We start from the raw sequence: 17,702 nt of genomic DNA on the forward strand, positions 1-17,702 counted from the left end.
TTTCTTTCTCTCTCTTTTGTTTTTTTTTTTTTTTAGTGCTGAGCATACTGGCCTTCCTTTTATCATTTGACGCAAACCTCCACACTTGACTTAGGTACAGAAATTCGGTTAATAGCTTAGGACAATCCACATATACTTATATTTGCATTTTCCTTTTATTTTAGACAGATAGCTCTTTCCTCAAATTTAAATTTTTGATTTGAAGTATATATCAATCATCAATTTTAAGTAATAATTGAATTCTCAGTTGGCCTTACAATCATACCTATTTTGCCTTATCAGTGTGTAATGTGCAGTTAGAAGTCCTAATAGCCGTTAGGTGATCTAAGTAAGTTGTTAAGTCTGCCTAACTAATCTATTCCTTAACTCACTACCATCATTAGCAAATACTTTCTAACTCTTTTTTTTTTCTAGTCTATTTTGCTTAAGTTCTCTTTCTTCTTGCACATATTTTATTCAGATTTTTTTAATTTCAAAAATTTTCAAAAGATCTATTTTTTAAAATTTTTTAAAATATTTTTAGAAGATTTTTCCTACCCCCAACTTAATATCATTATTTCTAATGAAGGAGGAGAAAATACAATGCAAGAAAAAGAAAGATGTCACCTCTTAAATATGTTTCTTATTTTAAAGGTGATCTAGTGCGATATTGGCTTGAAAGTTTGAAACCTGAAGATGGGTATCTCTATTTATTCAATAGAAAGATATTAGTTTAAAGAAATTGGTTTACCTCCCAACAAGTGCTAAGTTTAACGTCTTTAGTCAGATGCTAAAAGGTACATATCCTATTTCTGTCCGAATCTTAACATGGGTCTGTAATTTCCGACGTGATTCAAGCTTTTCCTCAAAGTATTTTCTACTTGGGACCATTGTGTGACTCATTCTCCTGATAACTAACAATTCTTCCTCTATAATTAGATCTAGGTATAAATTAAGTACTAGTCGGGTTTTAAGAGATCTAAATCTATGATTCGATATGCTCTGGGAGTGTTTCTGGATCCCTATTGTTGCCTTTCCATTTTAAGCAAAGGTTCAACCAGTGTATGAGGGGGTTCAACAACTAATTTTGATTTTAGTTGAGTGTAATGGTCACTAGGTTGTGGATACCTCATTATTATTATTAGCTTCGGGTATCGCCTGCCAGTTCCTCAGAACTGAATATTCTCAACTGATGACTGGTCTTTAAGTTTTAGACCATTCTGAGCTCTAGAGTCAACCTCTAGTTGACTTGATAATATATCCCCTTCTATTTACTAACTATAAACTGACTGGCTCAATTGTTTAAATAATTGGTCAGTGGTTGCATGAAATTATTGTGAGTATTTTAATGTCTGAGGTTGATTGTGCTAAGATGTCTAAACTCTTTTTAATATGTTGACTCCTTCCTCAGGATCTAAACCTGATTGATCATTCAGTATTTGGTTGGACCTTAGAAAGAATTGATAAAAATTATAGGCTCCTAATATTGCATCTTGTGACCATGTAAAATTGGGATGACTTTCCGACCCTAAGTTATAGATTGGTGCATAAGGTTCATTTATGTAACTTTTATTGAATGCATTCTCCTGTATGAACTCAGTTTGGGTTGGGTTCATCAAATAAGGAACTCCTCCACAACATGATTTGGTGATCGCATCCAATGCACATGGGTGCTGGCACTTGGTTAAATTGGATATGTCTTTCGAATTCTAAGGCTTCAATTTATTGGTCAAAGTTGTAATTCTAGTGTCTTCAAACTCCCTTGAATAAACATATGCATCTTCAATTTAGAGAATGTAGGATGCATGTTAATCATTTGAGGACCAATTATAAAATTATTAGCTGAGGAACTAATTCTAAATGGTTGGACAGAGCTAATCGGATAACACAAGTCCAACAGGTTCTAGGTTGTCTATTGGAATCCATTTCTTCCTCAATGACCTTATAGGCTTGTAGGCTTTAGATTGTGTCTGGCAATCATCATTTTCTCCTAATAATTTTTTTTTTATTTTTTATTTTTTAACATATGAAAGAAAAAGAGGAGAAGAAAAAAGTTCTAAGAATTAAAAGGTAACAATTTTTTTTTATGCAAATCAAAATATATCCTAGGATAACCATACAACGTAACTTCCTGTTACGCCAGGACAACCTTATATCAAGACAGATTTTGATTTGACTAAAATAATTAAAAGAAGACAAAAAAATTACTAAACTAAAACTAAAAGCACGAAGAACAAGAATCTGAAATATAATTTAAACACGTCAATTCTCCGACAACGGCGTCAAAAACTTGATGTGTCTTAAATTTACCATAAGTGCACGGTGTGCAATGTAGTATGTCCAATGAGTACGGATCGATCCTACGAGAATTGAGTTTTAAAGTGTGTTCAAATACTTGCTCAACAAGCTTTAAAGAAAAAGAAGAGAGATTGATTGTTGAATTACGAATGACCAAAATAGTAAACTAATTAAATATAAAGTAAATTATCTAAAAGATCTAGAACTTTTGAATCTACTAGACCAACGAATTTGAGAGCCTTTCTATAGTTTCTCTTATAATGTCCCTTGATTAAGGTATAAAATATGAACAAGCATGGATCATAAGAGATTTAACTCAACTATGATCCATCAAGTATTTTATTTTCACCCTAATCAAGAGACTCTTCTCTTCTTCACTTCTCTTGTGTTGTCCAAGTATAGGCTATGAAGGGATTCTGACCCAACTATAACCCATCAAGATTTTCATAAGAAAAGAGAAGAAATGGTTTAGAAAATTGTGAGCCTTCTACCAATCATCCACTCTTGCACCGAATTAAATATGGACTATGAAGGGATTCTGACCCAACGATAGCCCATCAAATCTCTTGGCAAGATAGATGAAGGGAGAATGACTTTAAAATTATAAACTCGAAAAGAAAAATTCAAAGGAGAAAGCTTCTATTCATGGTCTAGCTTCATCACAAACCCCAGAAAGATTGCTTAACGAGACATAGTTGATTTGAAGTTCGAAGAAAAAATAAAATAAAATATAATTCTACTTGCTGAAATTTAACTTACGAAAATTAAAAATTACAAAATTAAAAGATGCAAAAATTTAAACTATCTATTGCAAAAATTAAAATACAGAAATTAAATAGAAAGAGAATAACTAATTTATTGCTGAATAAAAATTTTGATACAAAAATATTTAACTCTTAAGCTATTAACAAGGTTTGGAGTTGGAACAGAAAATAAAATAAAATTTCTTACAGAATCAAGCTTCTCTCCCTTTCTTGGCTTGTGGCTAATCTTCCCTGACTGACTCTCCTTTTATTATTGAAAGGGTGAAAAAAAATGAAAATAAAATGATTAAAAAGTTTTAAATTATAAAATAAAAAAAATTATTTTTAATATAAAGATATAGAGCTTTATTTATAGATGCAGGTAGGAAAAAAAAAAAATTTTTTTTTCAGATGCGGGACTAATCTCACGCGCTTATCTCTGCATCTCAAAATCTGCTTCTCGTAACTTCGTATCGCGCACAACCTTGGACCCACGTAGAACCTCGCCTCAAAATCTTTTCACGTCCAAGTTCGTCACCGCGTCCGCATCGTACCGCAACAAAAATCTTCTCGCGCCCAGTGACCATTTCCCCTGTTCATGCGCCACAAATCCATTCGCGCCTTGGGTCTGGTAGCCAGCACTCCCTTCTTCCTTCATACGACCACATTGCATATTCGAAGAGCCGGACCCCACACGATTTAAATTGCAGCCCAAACCGTGAACAGCTCCCAGGGCCTTATTTCCACATGGTCCACCAATCTTTTATGGACCAAATGGTCCATGATGGACCACTAGCTTAAGAATTGATCCGAAAAATCTTTGGTCTTAATTTTAAATCCATATTAACTCTGTTTTTTATCTCGTTTAATCCCTTTAAGTCTGCAGATCTGATTCTTCATATTGGTGTATCTCTTTCCTGCAAAATATATGGAGAAACATCAATTTTAAAAGAATAAAAATAATTTGATTCATAAATTAATGTTTTGTGGATAAATTTATTCATTTATCACACCCTAGAACTTATTTATTGCTAGACTCTTAGCAATGCAATATATTATAATTATTATTATTTTTTTTGATAATATTTTATTAAGATCTTTTTTATAAAAATAGACCTAAAATTGAAAGTCAAAGAATTTAGCAAGTATCACTAACTAAATATTGAGCTTTAGAAGTAAATTTCGTAGTTAGTACAATTAGAAACTCCCTTAAAATACATTGAAAGATCTACAGCACTTGTGTTTGTGATGACCAACTTAGCATTTGAGTGCTGGCTTGTAAAAGACAAATGTATCTTCTCTTATCTTCTTATTCGGTTAATTTTCTATACACCCCAAATAAAGTTTATGAACTAAGATAGCTTTCACACTGCTTCTTTCTTTCTCTCTCTTTTTTTTTTTTTTTTTTTAGTACTGAGTATCCTGGCCTTCCCTTCACCATTTGACACGAACCTCCATACTTAACTTAAGTACAGAAATCCGATTACTAAGCTTAGGGCAATCCACATATACTCTTGTTTTGCATTTTTATTTTAGACAAGTAGCTCTTTCCTCAAATTCAAATTTTTAGTTGAAGTGTATATCAATCATCAATTTTAAGTATAATTGAATTCTCAGTTGGCCTTACAATCGTACCTATTTTGCTTTGTCAGTGTGCATGTGCAGTTAGAAGTGCTAATAGCCTATAGGTAATCTAAGTAAGTTGTTAAAGTCTGCCCAACTAATCTACTCCTTAACTCGCTACAGTCATTAGCAAATACTTTCTAACTCTTATTATTCTTTTCTTAGTCTATTTTGCTCAAGAGTCTCTTTCTTGATACATATTTTATTTTATTATTTTTTTAATTTTAAAAATTTTCAAAAGATATATTTTTAAAATTTTTTTTAAAAAAATTTTCTACCCCCAACTTAAATATCATTATTTCTAATGAAGGAGAAAAGAAAATGCAATGCAAGAAAAAGAAAAATGTCACATGTTTAATATGTGTTCTTATTTTAAAGGTGATCTGGTGCGATGTTGGCTTGAAAGTTCGAAACCTAAAGATAGGTATCTCTATTTATTTAATAGAAAAGATATTAATTTAAAAAAATTGGGTTGGGTCCCAATAAGCGCTAAGTTTAATATCTTTAGTCCGATGCTAAAAGAGTACCTATCCTATTCCTGCCCGAATCTTAATATGGGTCTGTAATTTCCTACATGATTCAGGCTCTTCCTTAAAGTATTTTCTACTTAAGACCATTATGTGACCCATTCTCTTGATAACTAACAATTCTTCCTTTATAATTAGATCTAGATATAACTTAAGTACTAGTCGGAATTTTAAGAGACCTAGATCTATGTACTCGATGTGCTGCGAGAGTGTTTCTGGATCTCCTATTGTTGCCTCCTCTATTTTAAGCATGGGTTCAACCAGTGTCATGAGGGGTTCAACAACTAATTTTGATTTTAGTTGAGTATAATAGTCACTAGGTGTGGATACCTCATTATTATTATTAGCTTCGGGTATCTCCTCCAGTTCCTCAGAACTGAATATTCTCAACTGATCGAACTGGTTTTTAAGTTTTAGACCATTCTGAGCTCTAGGGTCAACCTCTAGTTGGCTTGGTAATATACCTTTTTCTAGTTTACTAATCGCTATAGCTGATTAGCTCAATTATTTAAATAACTAGTCAGTGGTTTGCATGAAATTATTGAGAGTATTTTTAATGTCTGAGGTTGATTGTGCTAAGATGTCTAAACTCTTTTCTAATGTATTGACTCTTTCCTCAGGATCTAAACCTGGTTGATCATTTAGTATTTGGTTGGGCCTTAGATAGGATTGATAAAAATTATGGGCTCCAATGTTGCATCTTGTGACCATGTAAAATTGAGATGACTTTCTGACCCTAGGTTATAAATTGGTGCATAAGGTTCATTTATGTAGCTTTCATTGAATGCATTCTCCTGTATGAACTCAGTTTGGATTGGGTTCATCAAATAAGGACACTCCTCTGCAACATGATCTAGTGCATCGCATCCAATGCACATAGGTGCTAGCACTTGGTTAAATTGAATATGTCTTTCGAATTCTCAGGCTTCAATTCTATTGGTCAAAGTTGCAATTCTAATGTCTTCAAACTCCCTTGAATAAACAAATGCATCTTCAATTTCAGTGAATGTAGGATGCATGTTAATTATTTGAGGACCAATTACAAAATTGTTAGCGAAGAACTAATTCTAGATGGTTAGACAGAGCTAATTGGATAACTTAGGTCCAGCAGAGTTCTAGATTGTCTATTGGAATCCATTTCTTCTTCAATGATCTTATAGGCTTATAGGCTTTAGATTGTATCTGTCAATTGTCATTTTATCCTAATATTTTTTTTTAATTTTTTAATATATGAGAGAAAAAAAAGGAGGAGAAGAAGAGTTCTAAGAATTAAAGGTAACGATTTTTTTCTATAAATCAAAATCTATCCTAGGACAACCATACAATGAAACTTCCTGTTATACCAAGGCAACCTTATGTCAGGATAGATTTTGATTTGACTAAAATAATTAAAAAAATAAAAAAATGACTAAAACTAAAACTAAAAGCAAAAAGAATAAGAATCTAAAACATAATTTAAACACGTCAATTCTCCGGCAACGGCGCCAAAAACTTGATGTGTCTTAAATTTACCGCAAGCACACGATGTGCAATGTGGCATGTCCGATGAGTACAGATCGATCTCACAAGGAATTGAATTTTAAAGTGTGTTTAAATACTTGCTCAAGCAAGCTTTAAAGAAAAAGAAGAGAGATTGATTGTTGAATTATGAATGACCAAAGCAATAAACTAATCTAATATAAAGGTAAATTATCTAAAAGATCTAGGACTTTTGAATCCACTAGATCAATAAATTAGAGAGCCTTTCTATGGTTTCTCTTATAATGTCCCTTGATTAAGATATAAAATATGAACAAGCATGGATCATAAAGAAATTTAACTCAACTATAATTCATCAAGCATTTTGTTTTCACCCTAATTAAGAGACTCTTCCTTTCTTCACTTCCCTTGTGTTGTCCAAGTATAGACTATGAAGGGATTCTGACTCAACTATAACCCATCAAGATTTTTATAAAAAAAGAGAAGAAACGATTTAGAAAATTGTGAGCCTTCTACCAATCATCCACTCTTGCACCGAATCAAGTATGGACTATGAAGGGATTCTGATCCAACGATAGCCCATCAAGTCTCTTGAAAAGAGAGATGAAGGGAGAAGGATTCTAAAATTACAAACTCGAAAAGAGAAATTTAAAGGAGAAGACTTCTATTCATGGACTAGTTTCATCGCAAACCCCAGAGAGATTGCTTAGCCAGACATAATTGATTTGAAGCTTGAAAAAAATTAAAATAAAATCTAATTCTACTTGTCGGAATTTAACTTGCAAAAATTAAAAATTACAGAATTAAAAGATGTAGAAATTTAAACTACCCTATTGCAAAAATTAAAATTACAAAAATTAAATAGAAAGAGAACAACTAATTTATTACTGAATAAAAATTCTGATACAAAAATTTTAAACTCCTGAGCCATTAACAAGGTTTGGAGTTGGAACAGAAAATAAAATTTCTTACAGAACCTTCTCTCTCTTTCTTGGCTTGTGGCTAACTTCCTCTGACTGACTCTTCTTCTCATGTGTTGGAAGAATGAAAGAAAGTGAGAACAAGGTGGCTAAAAAATTTTAAAAAGTGAATATGCCTGTGTGTCATACGGACTTCTTACAAAAATTATGAAGTGAAAATAAATAAAAAATTTTATTTATAGATATAGATAAAAAAAAATTATTATTTTTAGATGCAGAATTAATCTCACATGCTTATCTCTCCATCTCAAAATCTACTTTCCATGACTTCGTATCGCGCACACCCTTGGACTCACGTAGAACCTCGCCTCAAAATCTTTTCGCGTCCAAGTGGGTCACCGCGTCCGCATCGTACCGCAACAAAAATCTCTCGCAACCAGTTACCATTTCCTCTGTTCATGCGCCACAAATCCATTCGCGCCTTCCCTTGGGTCTGGTAGCCAGCACTCCCTTCATACGACCACGTGGCATATTCCAAGAGCCGGACCCCACGCGATTTAAATTGCAGCCCAAACCGTGAACAGCTCCCAGGGCCTTATTTCCACATGGTCCACCAAGCTTTTTATGGACCAAATGGTCCATGATGGACCACTACCTCGAGGATTGATTCGATGGATCTTCGATCTTAATTTTAAATTCATTTTAACTTCATTTTTGATCTCGTTTAATCCCTTTAAGTCTGCAGATCGAGTTTTTCATGTTAATGTACCTCTTTTCTACAACATATACGAAAAAATATCAATTTTAAAAAAATAAAGATAATTTGATCTATAAATTAATATTTTTATAGACAAATTTATGCACTTATCAATTCATAATTCATCAAATGTTGACAAATCCCGAAGCAATCCCTATGGATTCATCTGATGCAGTTGATCTGAAAAGAGGTGCGATGAAGGGTCGCAAATACTGCAGCTCCCAATGTTAGCCAAGTGGTGAGATCTAGAGATTCGATGGCCGAATCTATGCTGTCAGTGGTCTATATAAATAGACCATCTATCCGACCAGATATCCTGCCATCCAACCACTAGAAAGTATTTTATTATGGTAGTCATTGGGAGAAGGCCCTTTCTTCTTCTTGCTGATGCCGCCTCCATTAGTGTTGGTGGTCACCTCATTTCCCAGTTTGTCTTCCACCTCTGATCTTGTAGTCTGGTAGCAATGAAGCCATCACTCTCGTCCATTAAGTCAGTAATAAAAAGGTGGATGGGCTCTTCAAAAGGAGAGTCCTTAAAGAAATCGAAGGATGTTTGGTCGGGGTTCTCAGGTTTTGTCCTGGCGCAATGCTTGAGAGTGTTGGATGTAGACCAGGTGGAGACTGGAGACGAGCCGATGATGGCCAGGAGAGCAGCTGAGGAGGAATGGGTCACTACCAAAGCAAAGCTCAAGGGTGTCAAGGAGTACAGAGACTCGGTAGATTTTGAGAGTGAGATTGTGGAGGCTTCAACAGCAACCTACATATATATGGCTTCCAAGATTGCAAAGTGCATTTGCACTAGATGGTGCCTAAGTTGGACCTAAGTCACCTTTGTCTCGGGAATAATGATGAAGAAGTTGGTGCATTTTCATTGAATGATGATGAATCTATCTCGTTTGAGCCTACCCTTGATGAGGTTCCATCCCTTGCAATAGGGATGCCACTGAGACTACCTCACCCGCACTTGAGGGCTAGCTCCTTTTTCTTTTTATAGTTACTTTTGGTGCCTTCTTTGGGGCAAACTTTTGTACTGAAATTTCATTAATGAAAGATGTTATATTTTATCTTCCAAATGGAGCTTTTTGTTTCGTATTGGTTTCTATGACGACTGGCTCTTATCATAGTCAAGGGCTCAGATGGCTCAGATATCTTCAGATCTTTGCATCTATAGGACTTCCAGATTTTAGAAAGCCCCAAGGAACTTCTTTGAGTTTTTGCGGATGCCAAGCCACCTTCAGTCCCTGAGTCTCGGGAGATTCAAGACTTCATCCATGTGTGGGGTCCAATAAGGGGTCCCGATTTTATCAACTTGCTCTAGGACCAGTTCCTTGTTGGGTCATTATGAGCCTTAAGAGTTCTCTGAGGCTACTTTGGAGGCACCGTTGTTGGGATTGAACCTCATTTGATCTTACCTCAGCTCTACCATACCTCCCTTAAGTCAGTGGGCAATTTTATCCTTAAGAAGCATCATAAAGCAAACTACCGGTTAGATGCATGCTCATCATGGACTGAAGTTATATTTGCACTATAACTTGCGATTGTTAGTAATATAATGACAATGCTACTGTGAGAAGTGTACTTCCATTGAAAATCATTATCAAAAAAAAAAAAATAGTGCCCCAAAACACCATCTTCTTCCTTCCTCAATTTGGGCTTCTACCCCCATTATTGCTTCCCAAGCCAGAGATGGTATTGATGACATCAGCGATCGGTCAGTTGCTATTATTTTTCTCATCAAGCACTTGATTCTATCGCTCCTGATTGTACTTGCTAAGATAACCTCTTGGGATTAAGGCTTCGATCTCATCTTGGAGCTGATGGAATTTCTTAGTTTCGTGGCCATGGCCATACTAGAAGCGACAGTACTTCCTCTTGTCCTTCCTATTGGGAGGGGCTTTCATTGGCTTGGACAATCGTAGATACCTCTGGCATTTGATCTCCATCAAGATTTGGGATCGAGGAGAGAATAGAGGGGTAGTTGTCGAAATGTCGAGATAGGCTTGTCAATCTATAGCTTTTTGGTGGTCAGTGTTGGAAATTGTGTCTCCAAATCAATCGTCAGTCTGTTGACGGTTGAGCTTATTATTATAATTGTATATGAATTATTGAATTAATAAATATTATTTAATTTTTTCATCACTATGTACATCTTATTTTGAACTCCTGTTATGTAATAAAGTTTTTAGGACTATTTGATTTGATATAGGAGGATATATCATTTAGTCTTTAAACCTTAAGTTTACGACCAAATGATATACTATTATTAGGATGATAGCTATATCAAGTATAGATCGTTGTGTGCCATATACATTGGTTGTCCTCTTAACCAAGGAGTGTGGAGATATTGGCATGGCATGTAAGTGAGACGTAGGAGTACATCTCACTGAACGTGACTAACTGCTGAGTATTCTACTGTCAAGAGTAGCTCACGAAGGATATGGGTATAAGTATCCCTCCAACCTGAGATCACCATAATGACTTGCAAGCAACTCACTATGCTTTGGTGCCAGACTATCTAAATTTTTAATTCAGTGATGAAAATTTTTTTAGCACAGTCAAATATTTGCAAAGTCAGTGTGTGAGTCAAGATAGAATTGACCCCTCTGAATAAGTAGGAGTTAATGTATCAGTGTATTTCAATTCAGTAAAATCTCGATCGAGATAATCCATATGATGGATTTAAAAAAATTAAAATACAATATAGATGACCATATCAGGGTTGACAGTTAAACCTTAGGTCACTTTGAGCATTTGAATTAAATGGATGAATTATACAATAACCATATGCCAATAGGTTCTTGAATGATGCTTTGCAATCTTTCGACTTATCTGGACGTCGGATATCATTACTAAATGGTCACTTTGATTGGTATAAAAAGATTATTTATATACTATCAGCTTAGTTTTGAATCTATAGAGTCACATTCAAAAGAAGTTTCTGACTGATCATATGGCTGATCGATGATTAAGAATCGTTCTAGCATAAAATAGTCAATTCGATTGATGATTAATCTTGTGTAAAAATTATAATAAATCAATTCGTTAATTGTTGGTGAGTTGTAAGAGGATTGATTAGTAATTAGATTGCTAATTAGCTTAATTTAATTGAGTATTAAGATTTGGATCAAATCTAATTGAATTGGATTTAATTTGATTTGCCCTGATTAGGTTATGAGATGACTTAATCACTAAGGATATTCGATTCCTAATTTGATCAGGACTTGAGCTTGATTAATTTTTGATTTAATTAAAATTTAATTGAGATCATGTGCTACCTAATTAGATTAGATTTAGTGATCTAATTGGGTCTAACTTAATTTGGTTGGGATAAAAATCTAATTGGATGAGAAATCAATTCGAATTCAAATCCCTTGCGCCTCCTTTCTCTGCGCCCTTTTATTCTTCATGTGAGAAATTTTTTTGTGTGAATTTTTTTCTCATACTCAAAAGCAATTCTATACCCAAATTTGATCTCTTTTTGAATTAAAAATTGATTGATTTAAATTTAAGTTCAAATAGATTTGAATTTGAATAAAAATCTAGAGTCCAAATTGAGTTGGACTCTTCTCTTCATGCCATCACCTTTCTCCATGCAAAAAATATTTTTGCATGAGATTTTTTACACCATTCTAATGTTGGTTGACCACTTTCTGAGTTCTTAAGAAGAAGATAAAGTTTGATTTAAATTTAATTTAAATTTGATTTGAATTGGTGATAAGGATCAACCAACGTTTGAAATTAAACCAAAACTACCTCTTTCTTATCCTTATCTTTCATGGGATGCCACCCTTAAGAAGGGATCAGTTTTGTATGAGAAAAGAAATAATTTTTGGTGTGAAAAACTTGAGAGTTGGGATATAAAAAGTTGAGAGTGGGTTGGACTTCCGTGCATGAGAAACAGAGAAAGTGATCATCCTCTCGGGCATGAGGTGTAGGGTGGGTTCTAAGGTTTCAACTCTTGATTTTGTAAGAAGAAAAATACAAGAGTGAGTCTTGTTCTATGTCTCACACCATCACCTTTTGTAAAACTTCATCTTCTGATCCAGAGGAGTCTGAAGATCTAAAAAAGAGTTGGATCATCATCCAGAGCCTTCGATGCGAGCTAGCACTCTCACGAAGGAAGATTCGATCAGGGCTTCGAGTGGATGATCTGTAGAGACCAGACGACCTATACGGCTGCTCGACATCAGTGAGAACTTCATACCATATCTACCAGTAGTAGAGATTATTGATCCATAAAAAGGTGATGAGTTCTGAACTCAACCGATGTGATCTAAAGGTTAGATCAGATTCAGGACATCGATGTGATCGATACAGTTTTCTATTTTATATCAGATTTTATATATAAATTTTTTATGTCATAGATTCTTAATGGTTATTTATATCTAATCCAAGGCATGCTTAAGAGATTAAAGTGTTTAATCTTTCATTTTTTATTATAAAATTTTAAAAATACATGCTTTGAACTATCCATTTTTCCTTAAAATGGTATCAGAGCTTGATTTCTTATGACATAAATTTTTTGCATATAACCTGACATTATATACATTTAGATCTATAATTTAATTTAGATTAGATTGATATATGATATTTAGATCTAAAATTAATTATAGATTTGATTGCACAAATTGATATAAGGTTGTCCTGCTGTAAGGTTTACCCCTTACAATACAAAGATTGTCCTAGTTTATGCTGATCTTTATAAAATTTAATTTTAATTATTTAGATTAGATCTAAATAATTAATTTAGAATCTAAGTAGTATAGTAATCTGATTGGATAAATCCTCATAGCTATCTGATTATAGGAGAAATCAAAGTTTCGTAACTCTATTTATCCCTTCGATGGATCTCCTATGGCATGTAGGGGTGCTGTGCGATCTTTTTCATGATGATGAATAATAAAAAAAATTTTAAAATATTATTTTAGATCTGAAATAATGTACATTAGATCTGAAATTAAAATTTTGATCATTAAATGATTGATTATAAAAATATTTTATAAAATTTAAAACTATTTTCAAACATCGAACTCGAACTCATGTCAGTGCAAAACTTAATTGAAAATTAAGCAATCTAGCTTTGAGAATCAAAAATCTAAGGCATTAATTTTATAACTCATGGGTTAATGGGTTAGCTCGAGTCAAGTCCATGTAACTGGATTAGACCTAGGGTTAGAAATCATTGATAATGAACCACGTTAGTAATTGATCAAATCTAATTAAAAGTTAATTTTGATTGGGTCAATTTCTTCTCTTGATCAATTTCAATAGTTATAGTTGGTCAAGTCTATGTCTTTGATTAGACCAATATGGACTTTGATCATAGCTCCGTGGTCGAATCCAGTTCTATAAGTTGATCAAATTGAAAATGACTAACCAGTTGGTGTCTAAGGTAAGTATGGCAGTTTGATCGATGGTCATTAATTGAGAGCTACTCTTATAGATTGAATCTATATCGAGTTAATGGCATATCCCTCCTATTGATCTTACTTATCTGGCCAATATGATGAATCATATTTTGATTAGATTATTTAATGATTGGAGTTGACCCATGCTAACTAGAAAATCAGTATGACTGATTTAGGTGCCCTAGTTCAACTTGTCTTGAGTTCTCTTCATGACTTGATGAAGTCAGTGAGAGGATTTATGACTGGTTGGCTAGACTAGCTTATGCCTAATCTTCTTTAATCTGACTTGATGAAGTCAGTAGGAGGATTAAGATTAATTGATCAAGTCTTTTCTCATCTCTTAATTCAACTAATTAAATCTTCTAAAATTGTTAGGTCCCTAAAAATAAAATAGTTATGATGATAACTAGATCATAGCCTCTCATTAAGTTAGATGATAATAAATCCAACAGTTTAGATGATCATTGGAGGTACCACACACCTGATGTTCATCTGGCTGTTGGAATTATCATTCATAATATGTTAATTTAATTACATCTTTCTGATGATGGTCAGGTTGGCCGAGACACACTCAGGCCTGATCACTCATTTGTTAGATACACTAAATTTTGGTATATTAATGGTTGGACCTAACCAAAACTTTCAGCAGAGGTACGACACATCTGCTGAAGAGGTGCTTAGGGCAAAATTGAATGTTAAAAATTATTTGGTGAAACAATTGATTAAGAACCTATCCATGGGTGCACAGGGGTTGACCGAGCCACACTCGGGCCTGTGTGCAGCCCATGTGGATTCTAGTACCCACTAAAAAATTAGTATAATTTCTTAAATTGAAGGTAGAGACTACTAATTCGAATAAAATAGTGGAAGAACCTTTAGACTAAAATTCATGTCTTTAGGCTTAATCGATTCATATGCTAATTAGATTTTGGTTTTCCTTTTACAGTTATGGCCACCACTTGGTCGCTGTAATCACTATTAGATAGTGATAAATTGATGGGATCAAATTTTGATAGCTGGTATTGAAAGCTCAAAATAGTCCTGGAGCACGAATGGATCTTGTATGTATTGATAAATTCGGCACCCGAAGAGGCAGCTCTGAATACACGTAGTACGGTCGGAGATACTTATCAGAAGTAGCTCAACGATCAAATTATGGTTCGTTGTATTATGTTGGTGGTAATAAATGATGAGTTCAGCCATAATTTTGAGAATGCTCAACCACAGAACATGTTGTAAATATTGAACGAGTCCTTTGACACATCCGACGATGTTGAGAAGTACAAGACTAGTTGTGCCATCTTCAACATTCGAATGAGGAAAGAAGTGTCAGTCACTGATCATGTACTGTATAAGATCGAGATGATTGAGCACCTAAGTAAGCTCAGATTCTCCCTGCATGAGCAGTTGGAGAAAGATACCATTCTGAACTCTCTATCCAAATCCTACCTCCCTTTTCTTATTTATTTTCGAATGACAAAGCCAGCAGTCAATTATTATAGTTTACTGATGTTGCTGTAGAATTTTGAGAAGGATCACCAGCTCCACAAAGAGTCAGTGAATGTAGTGAGAGAGTCTTCTTCTGGATGTCGATACTTTGAGAAAGGGAAGACGAGCAAGAAGAACAAGAAAAGGATGCAAAGTATGGGGGTACCCAAGCCCAGTCAAATCAAAAAATTTAAGTCCGATCAGAATCAGATGGAATGCTTCTACTGCAAGAAGCAGGGGCACTGGAAGAAGAATTGTCCTCAGTACATTGCCTCCCTGGATCCGAACAGGTCAGAAAAAAGCAAATTATTACTGGAAAAGATAATTATATGATAACACCTTGTAATTTCTTAATTTATGATTCTACTATCTGGATATTAGATATCAAAAGTCTTTTTAATATTTGTAATTTATTGCAGGGTCTGCAAGTCAGTAGGAGATTTGAAGAAGATGAAAGATTCCTTAATGTTGGAGATGAAAAACTAGTTCCAGTTCTAGCGTTAGGGACTATTAAGCTTATATTCAAGTCCAATATAATTATTCTTAGTGAATGTTACTTTTGTCCTTCCTTTTTATTGAACATTATTTCTGTAGGCCTCTTGGCCATATACGGTTATAAAATTTCAATAAAAAAAAATTTAATATCATTATGAATGGTGTTAGTGTGATGAATGGACAGTTGAACAATAAAATTTATATTTTGTTACAACCTGTTAGTGTAATATACACATCCAGCAAATGCCCAAGAATTAGTGATGTCTCTGATATCTACTTTTGGCACTACATGTTAGGTCATGTTAACAAGAATAGAATAAACAGATTAATACAAAAGAAAATCTTCGAAGTTAGTGATTATGAATCACTTTCAACCTATGAGTCCTGTCTTCTTGAAAAAATGACCAAGTCATCTTTTACTGAAAAAAGTGAGCGAGCCAGTGAAGTTCTAGGTCTGATACAAACTGATGTATGTGGACCAATGAACACTAATGCTAGAAGTTGATATTATTACTTCATTACGTTTACAGATGATCTATCGAGGTATGGACACATCTACTTAATGACACATAAGTCAAAATTATTTGAAATATTCAAACGATTCCGTAATGAAGTAGAAAAATAAACTGAAAAGAGTATTAAAACTCTTCGATCCAATTGAAGAACAGAATACCTTTTCATTGAGTTTCTGACATACTTAGAAGAGAATAAGATTCTCTCGCAATGGACCCCTCTTGGAACACCATAGCATAATGATATATCAGAAAGAAGGAATCAAACTCTATTAGATATGGTTCGGTCCATGATAGATTTTGCAAGTCTATCAATCTCTTTTTGGAGATGTACACTCGAGTCGACTTATTATATTTTAAATAAAATTTTAAGTAAGTCCGTAAGTAAAACACCACATGAGATGTGGACAGGATGTAATCCAACACTCTCTTACCCTGAGATTTGGAGATGTCTGACTTATGTCAAATATTTGAAAATTAACAAGTTTGGACCTAGGTTGACAAGTGTCTATTTGTAGGGTACTCAAAAGAGATCAAGGGATATTACTTTTACATTGCTGATGAACAAAAGGTGTTTATCAGCAATAGGACAGTCTTCTAAAAAAAAATTTCTTGGAGAAGAAACTAATACCTCAAAAATTGAACTTAATGAAGTTCAATCGGTAAAAGAACTGACACAATCTAGTAAACCCATAGAGTCGGATTTGATTAGGTCAAATTCAAAATCTATTGTAGAAACATCTTTAAAGAGATCCGATAGAGTACCGCATCAACCGGATAGATACTATGATTTTTTGATCTGGAATGATGATCCAGTTGAACTCAATAAGAACAATGAGGATCCGATCACCTATATGGATGCAATGCAGAGAACTGACTCCGATAAGTAGCTGGAAGCCATGAAATCCGAAATGGAGTCTATAAAGGTCAACAATGTATGGATATTGGTTGATCTACCTAAAGGAATAAAACTCATAGTGTAAGTAGATCTTCAAAAGGAAGAGAGGTGCAGATGAAAAGGTGGAAACCTATTATGCCCATCTGGTTGCCAAGGGTTATCGTCAATGTTATGGTATTGACTATGACGAGATATTTTCTCCTGTGACAAGGCTCAAGTCCATTTGAATTATGCTTAAGATTGCAGTACATCTGGACTATAAAATCTGACAAATGGATGTAAAAATAACCTTCCTAAATGGAGAGCTAGAAGAAGAGATGTATATGATACAATCTGAAAGTTTCATATCCACAGATGAGTCTAAGGTGTGCAAATTTCAGAGGTCCATTTATGGACTTAAGCAGGCATCTCAGAGTTAGAACATACATTTTGATAAAGTGATTAGAACGTATGGCTTCATTAAGAATGGAGAGGAACCCTGCATATACAAGTGGATTAATAACTCTGTGATAGTATTTTTTATTTTGTATGTGGATGACATTCTCTTAATCAAGAATGACATCTTTGCATTACAG

At 34.1% G+C, this 17,702-nt stretch overlaps 2 pseudogenes; one reads left to right on the forward strand and one right to left on the reverse strand.

Annotated features, from left to right (window-relative positions):
* LOC140852399 (alpha carbonic anhydrase 7-like) overlaps nucleotides 1-8,044 on the reverse strand; it is a 13,267-nt pseudogene extending 5,223 nt beyond the window's left edge.
* A 791-nt stretch (nucleotides 8,045-8,835) lies between these two features.
* Nucleotides 8,836-17,702, forward strand: part of LOC105034587 (alpha carbonic anhydrase 7-like) — a 40,558-nt pseudogene continuing 31,691 nt past the window's right edge.

Source organism: Elaeis guineensis, chromosome 11, assembly GCF_000442705.2.
Source record: "Elaeis guineensis isolate ETL-2024a chromosome 11, EG11, whole genome shotgun sequence".
Taxonomy (NCBI): Eukaryota; Viridiplantae; Streptophyta; class Magnoliopsida; order Arecales; family Arecaceae; genus Elaeis; species Elaeis guineensis.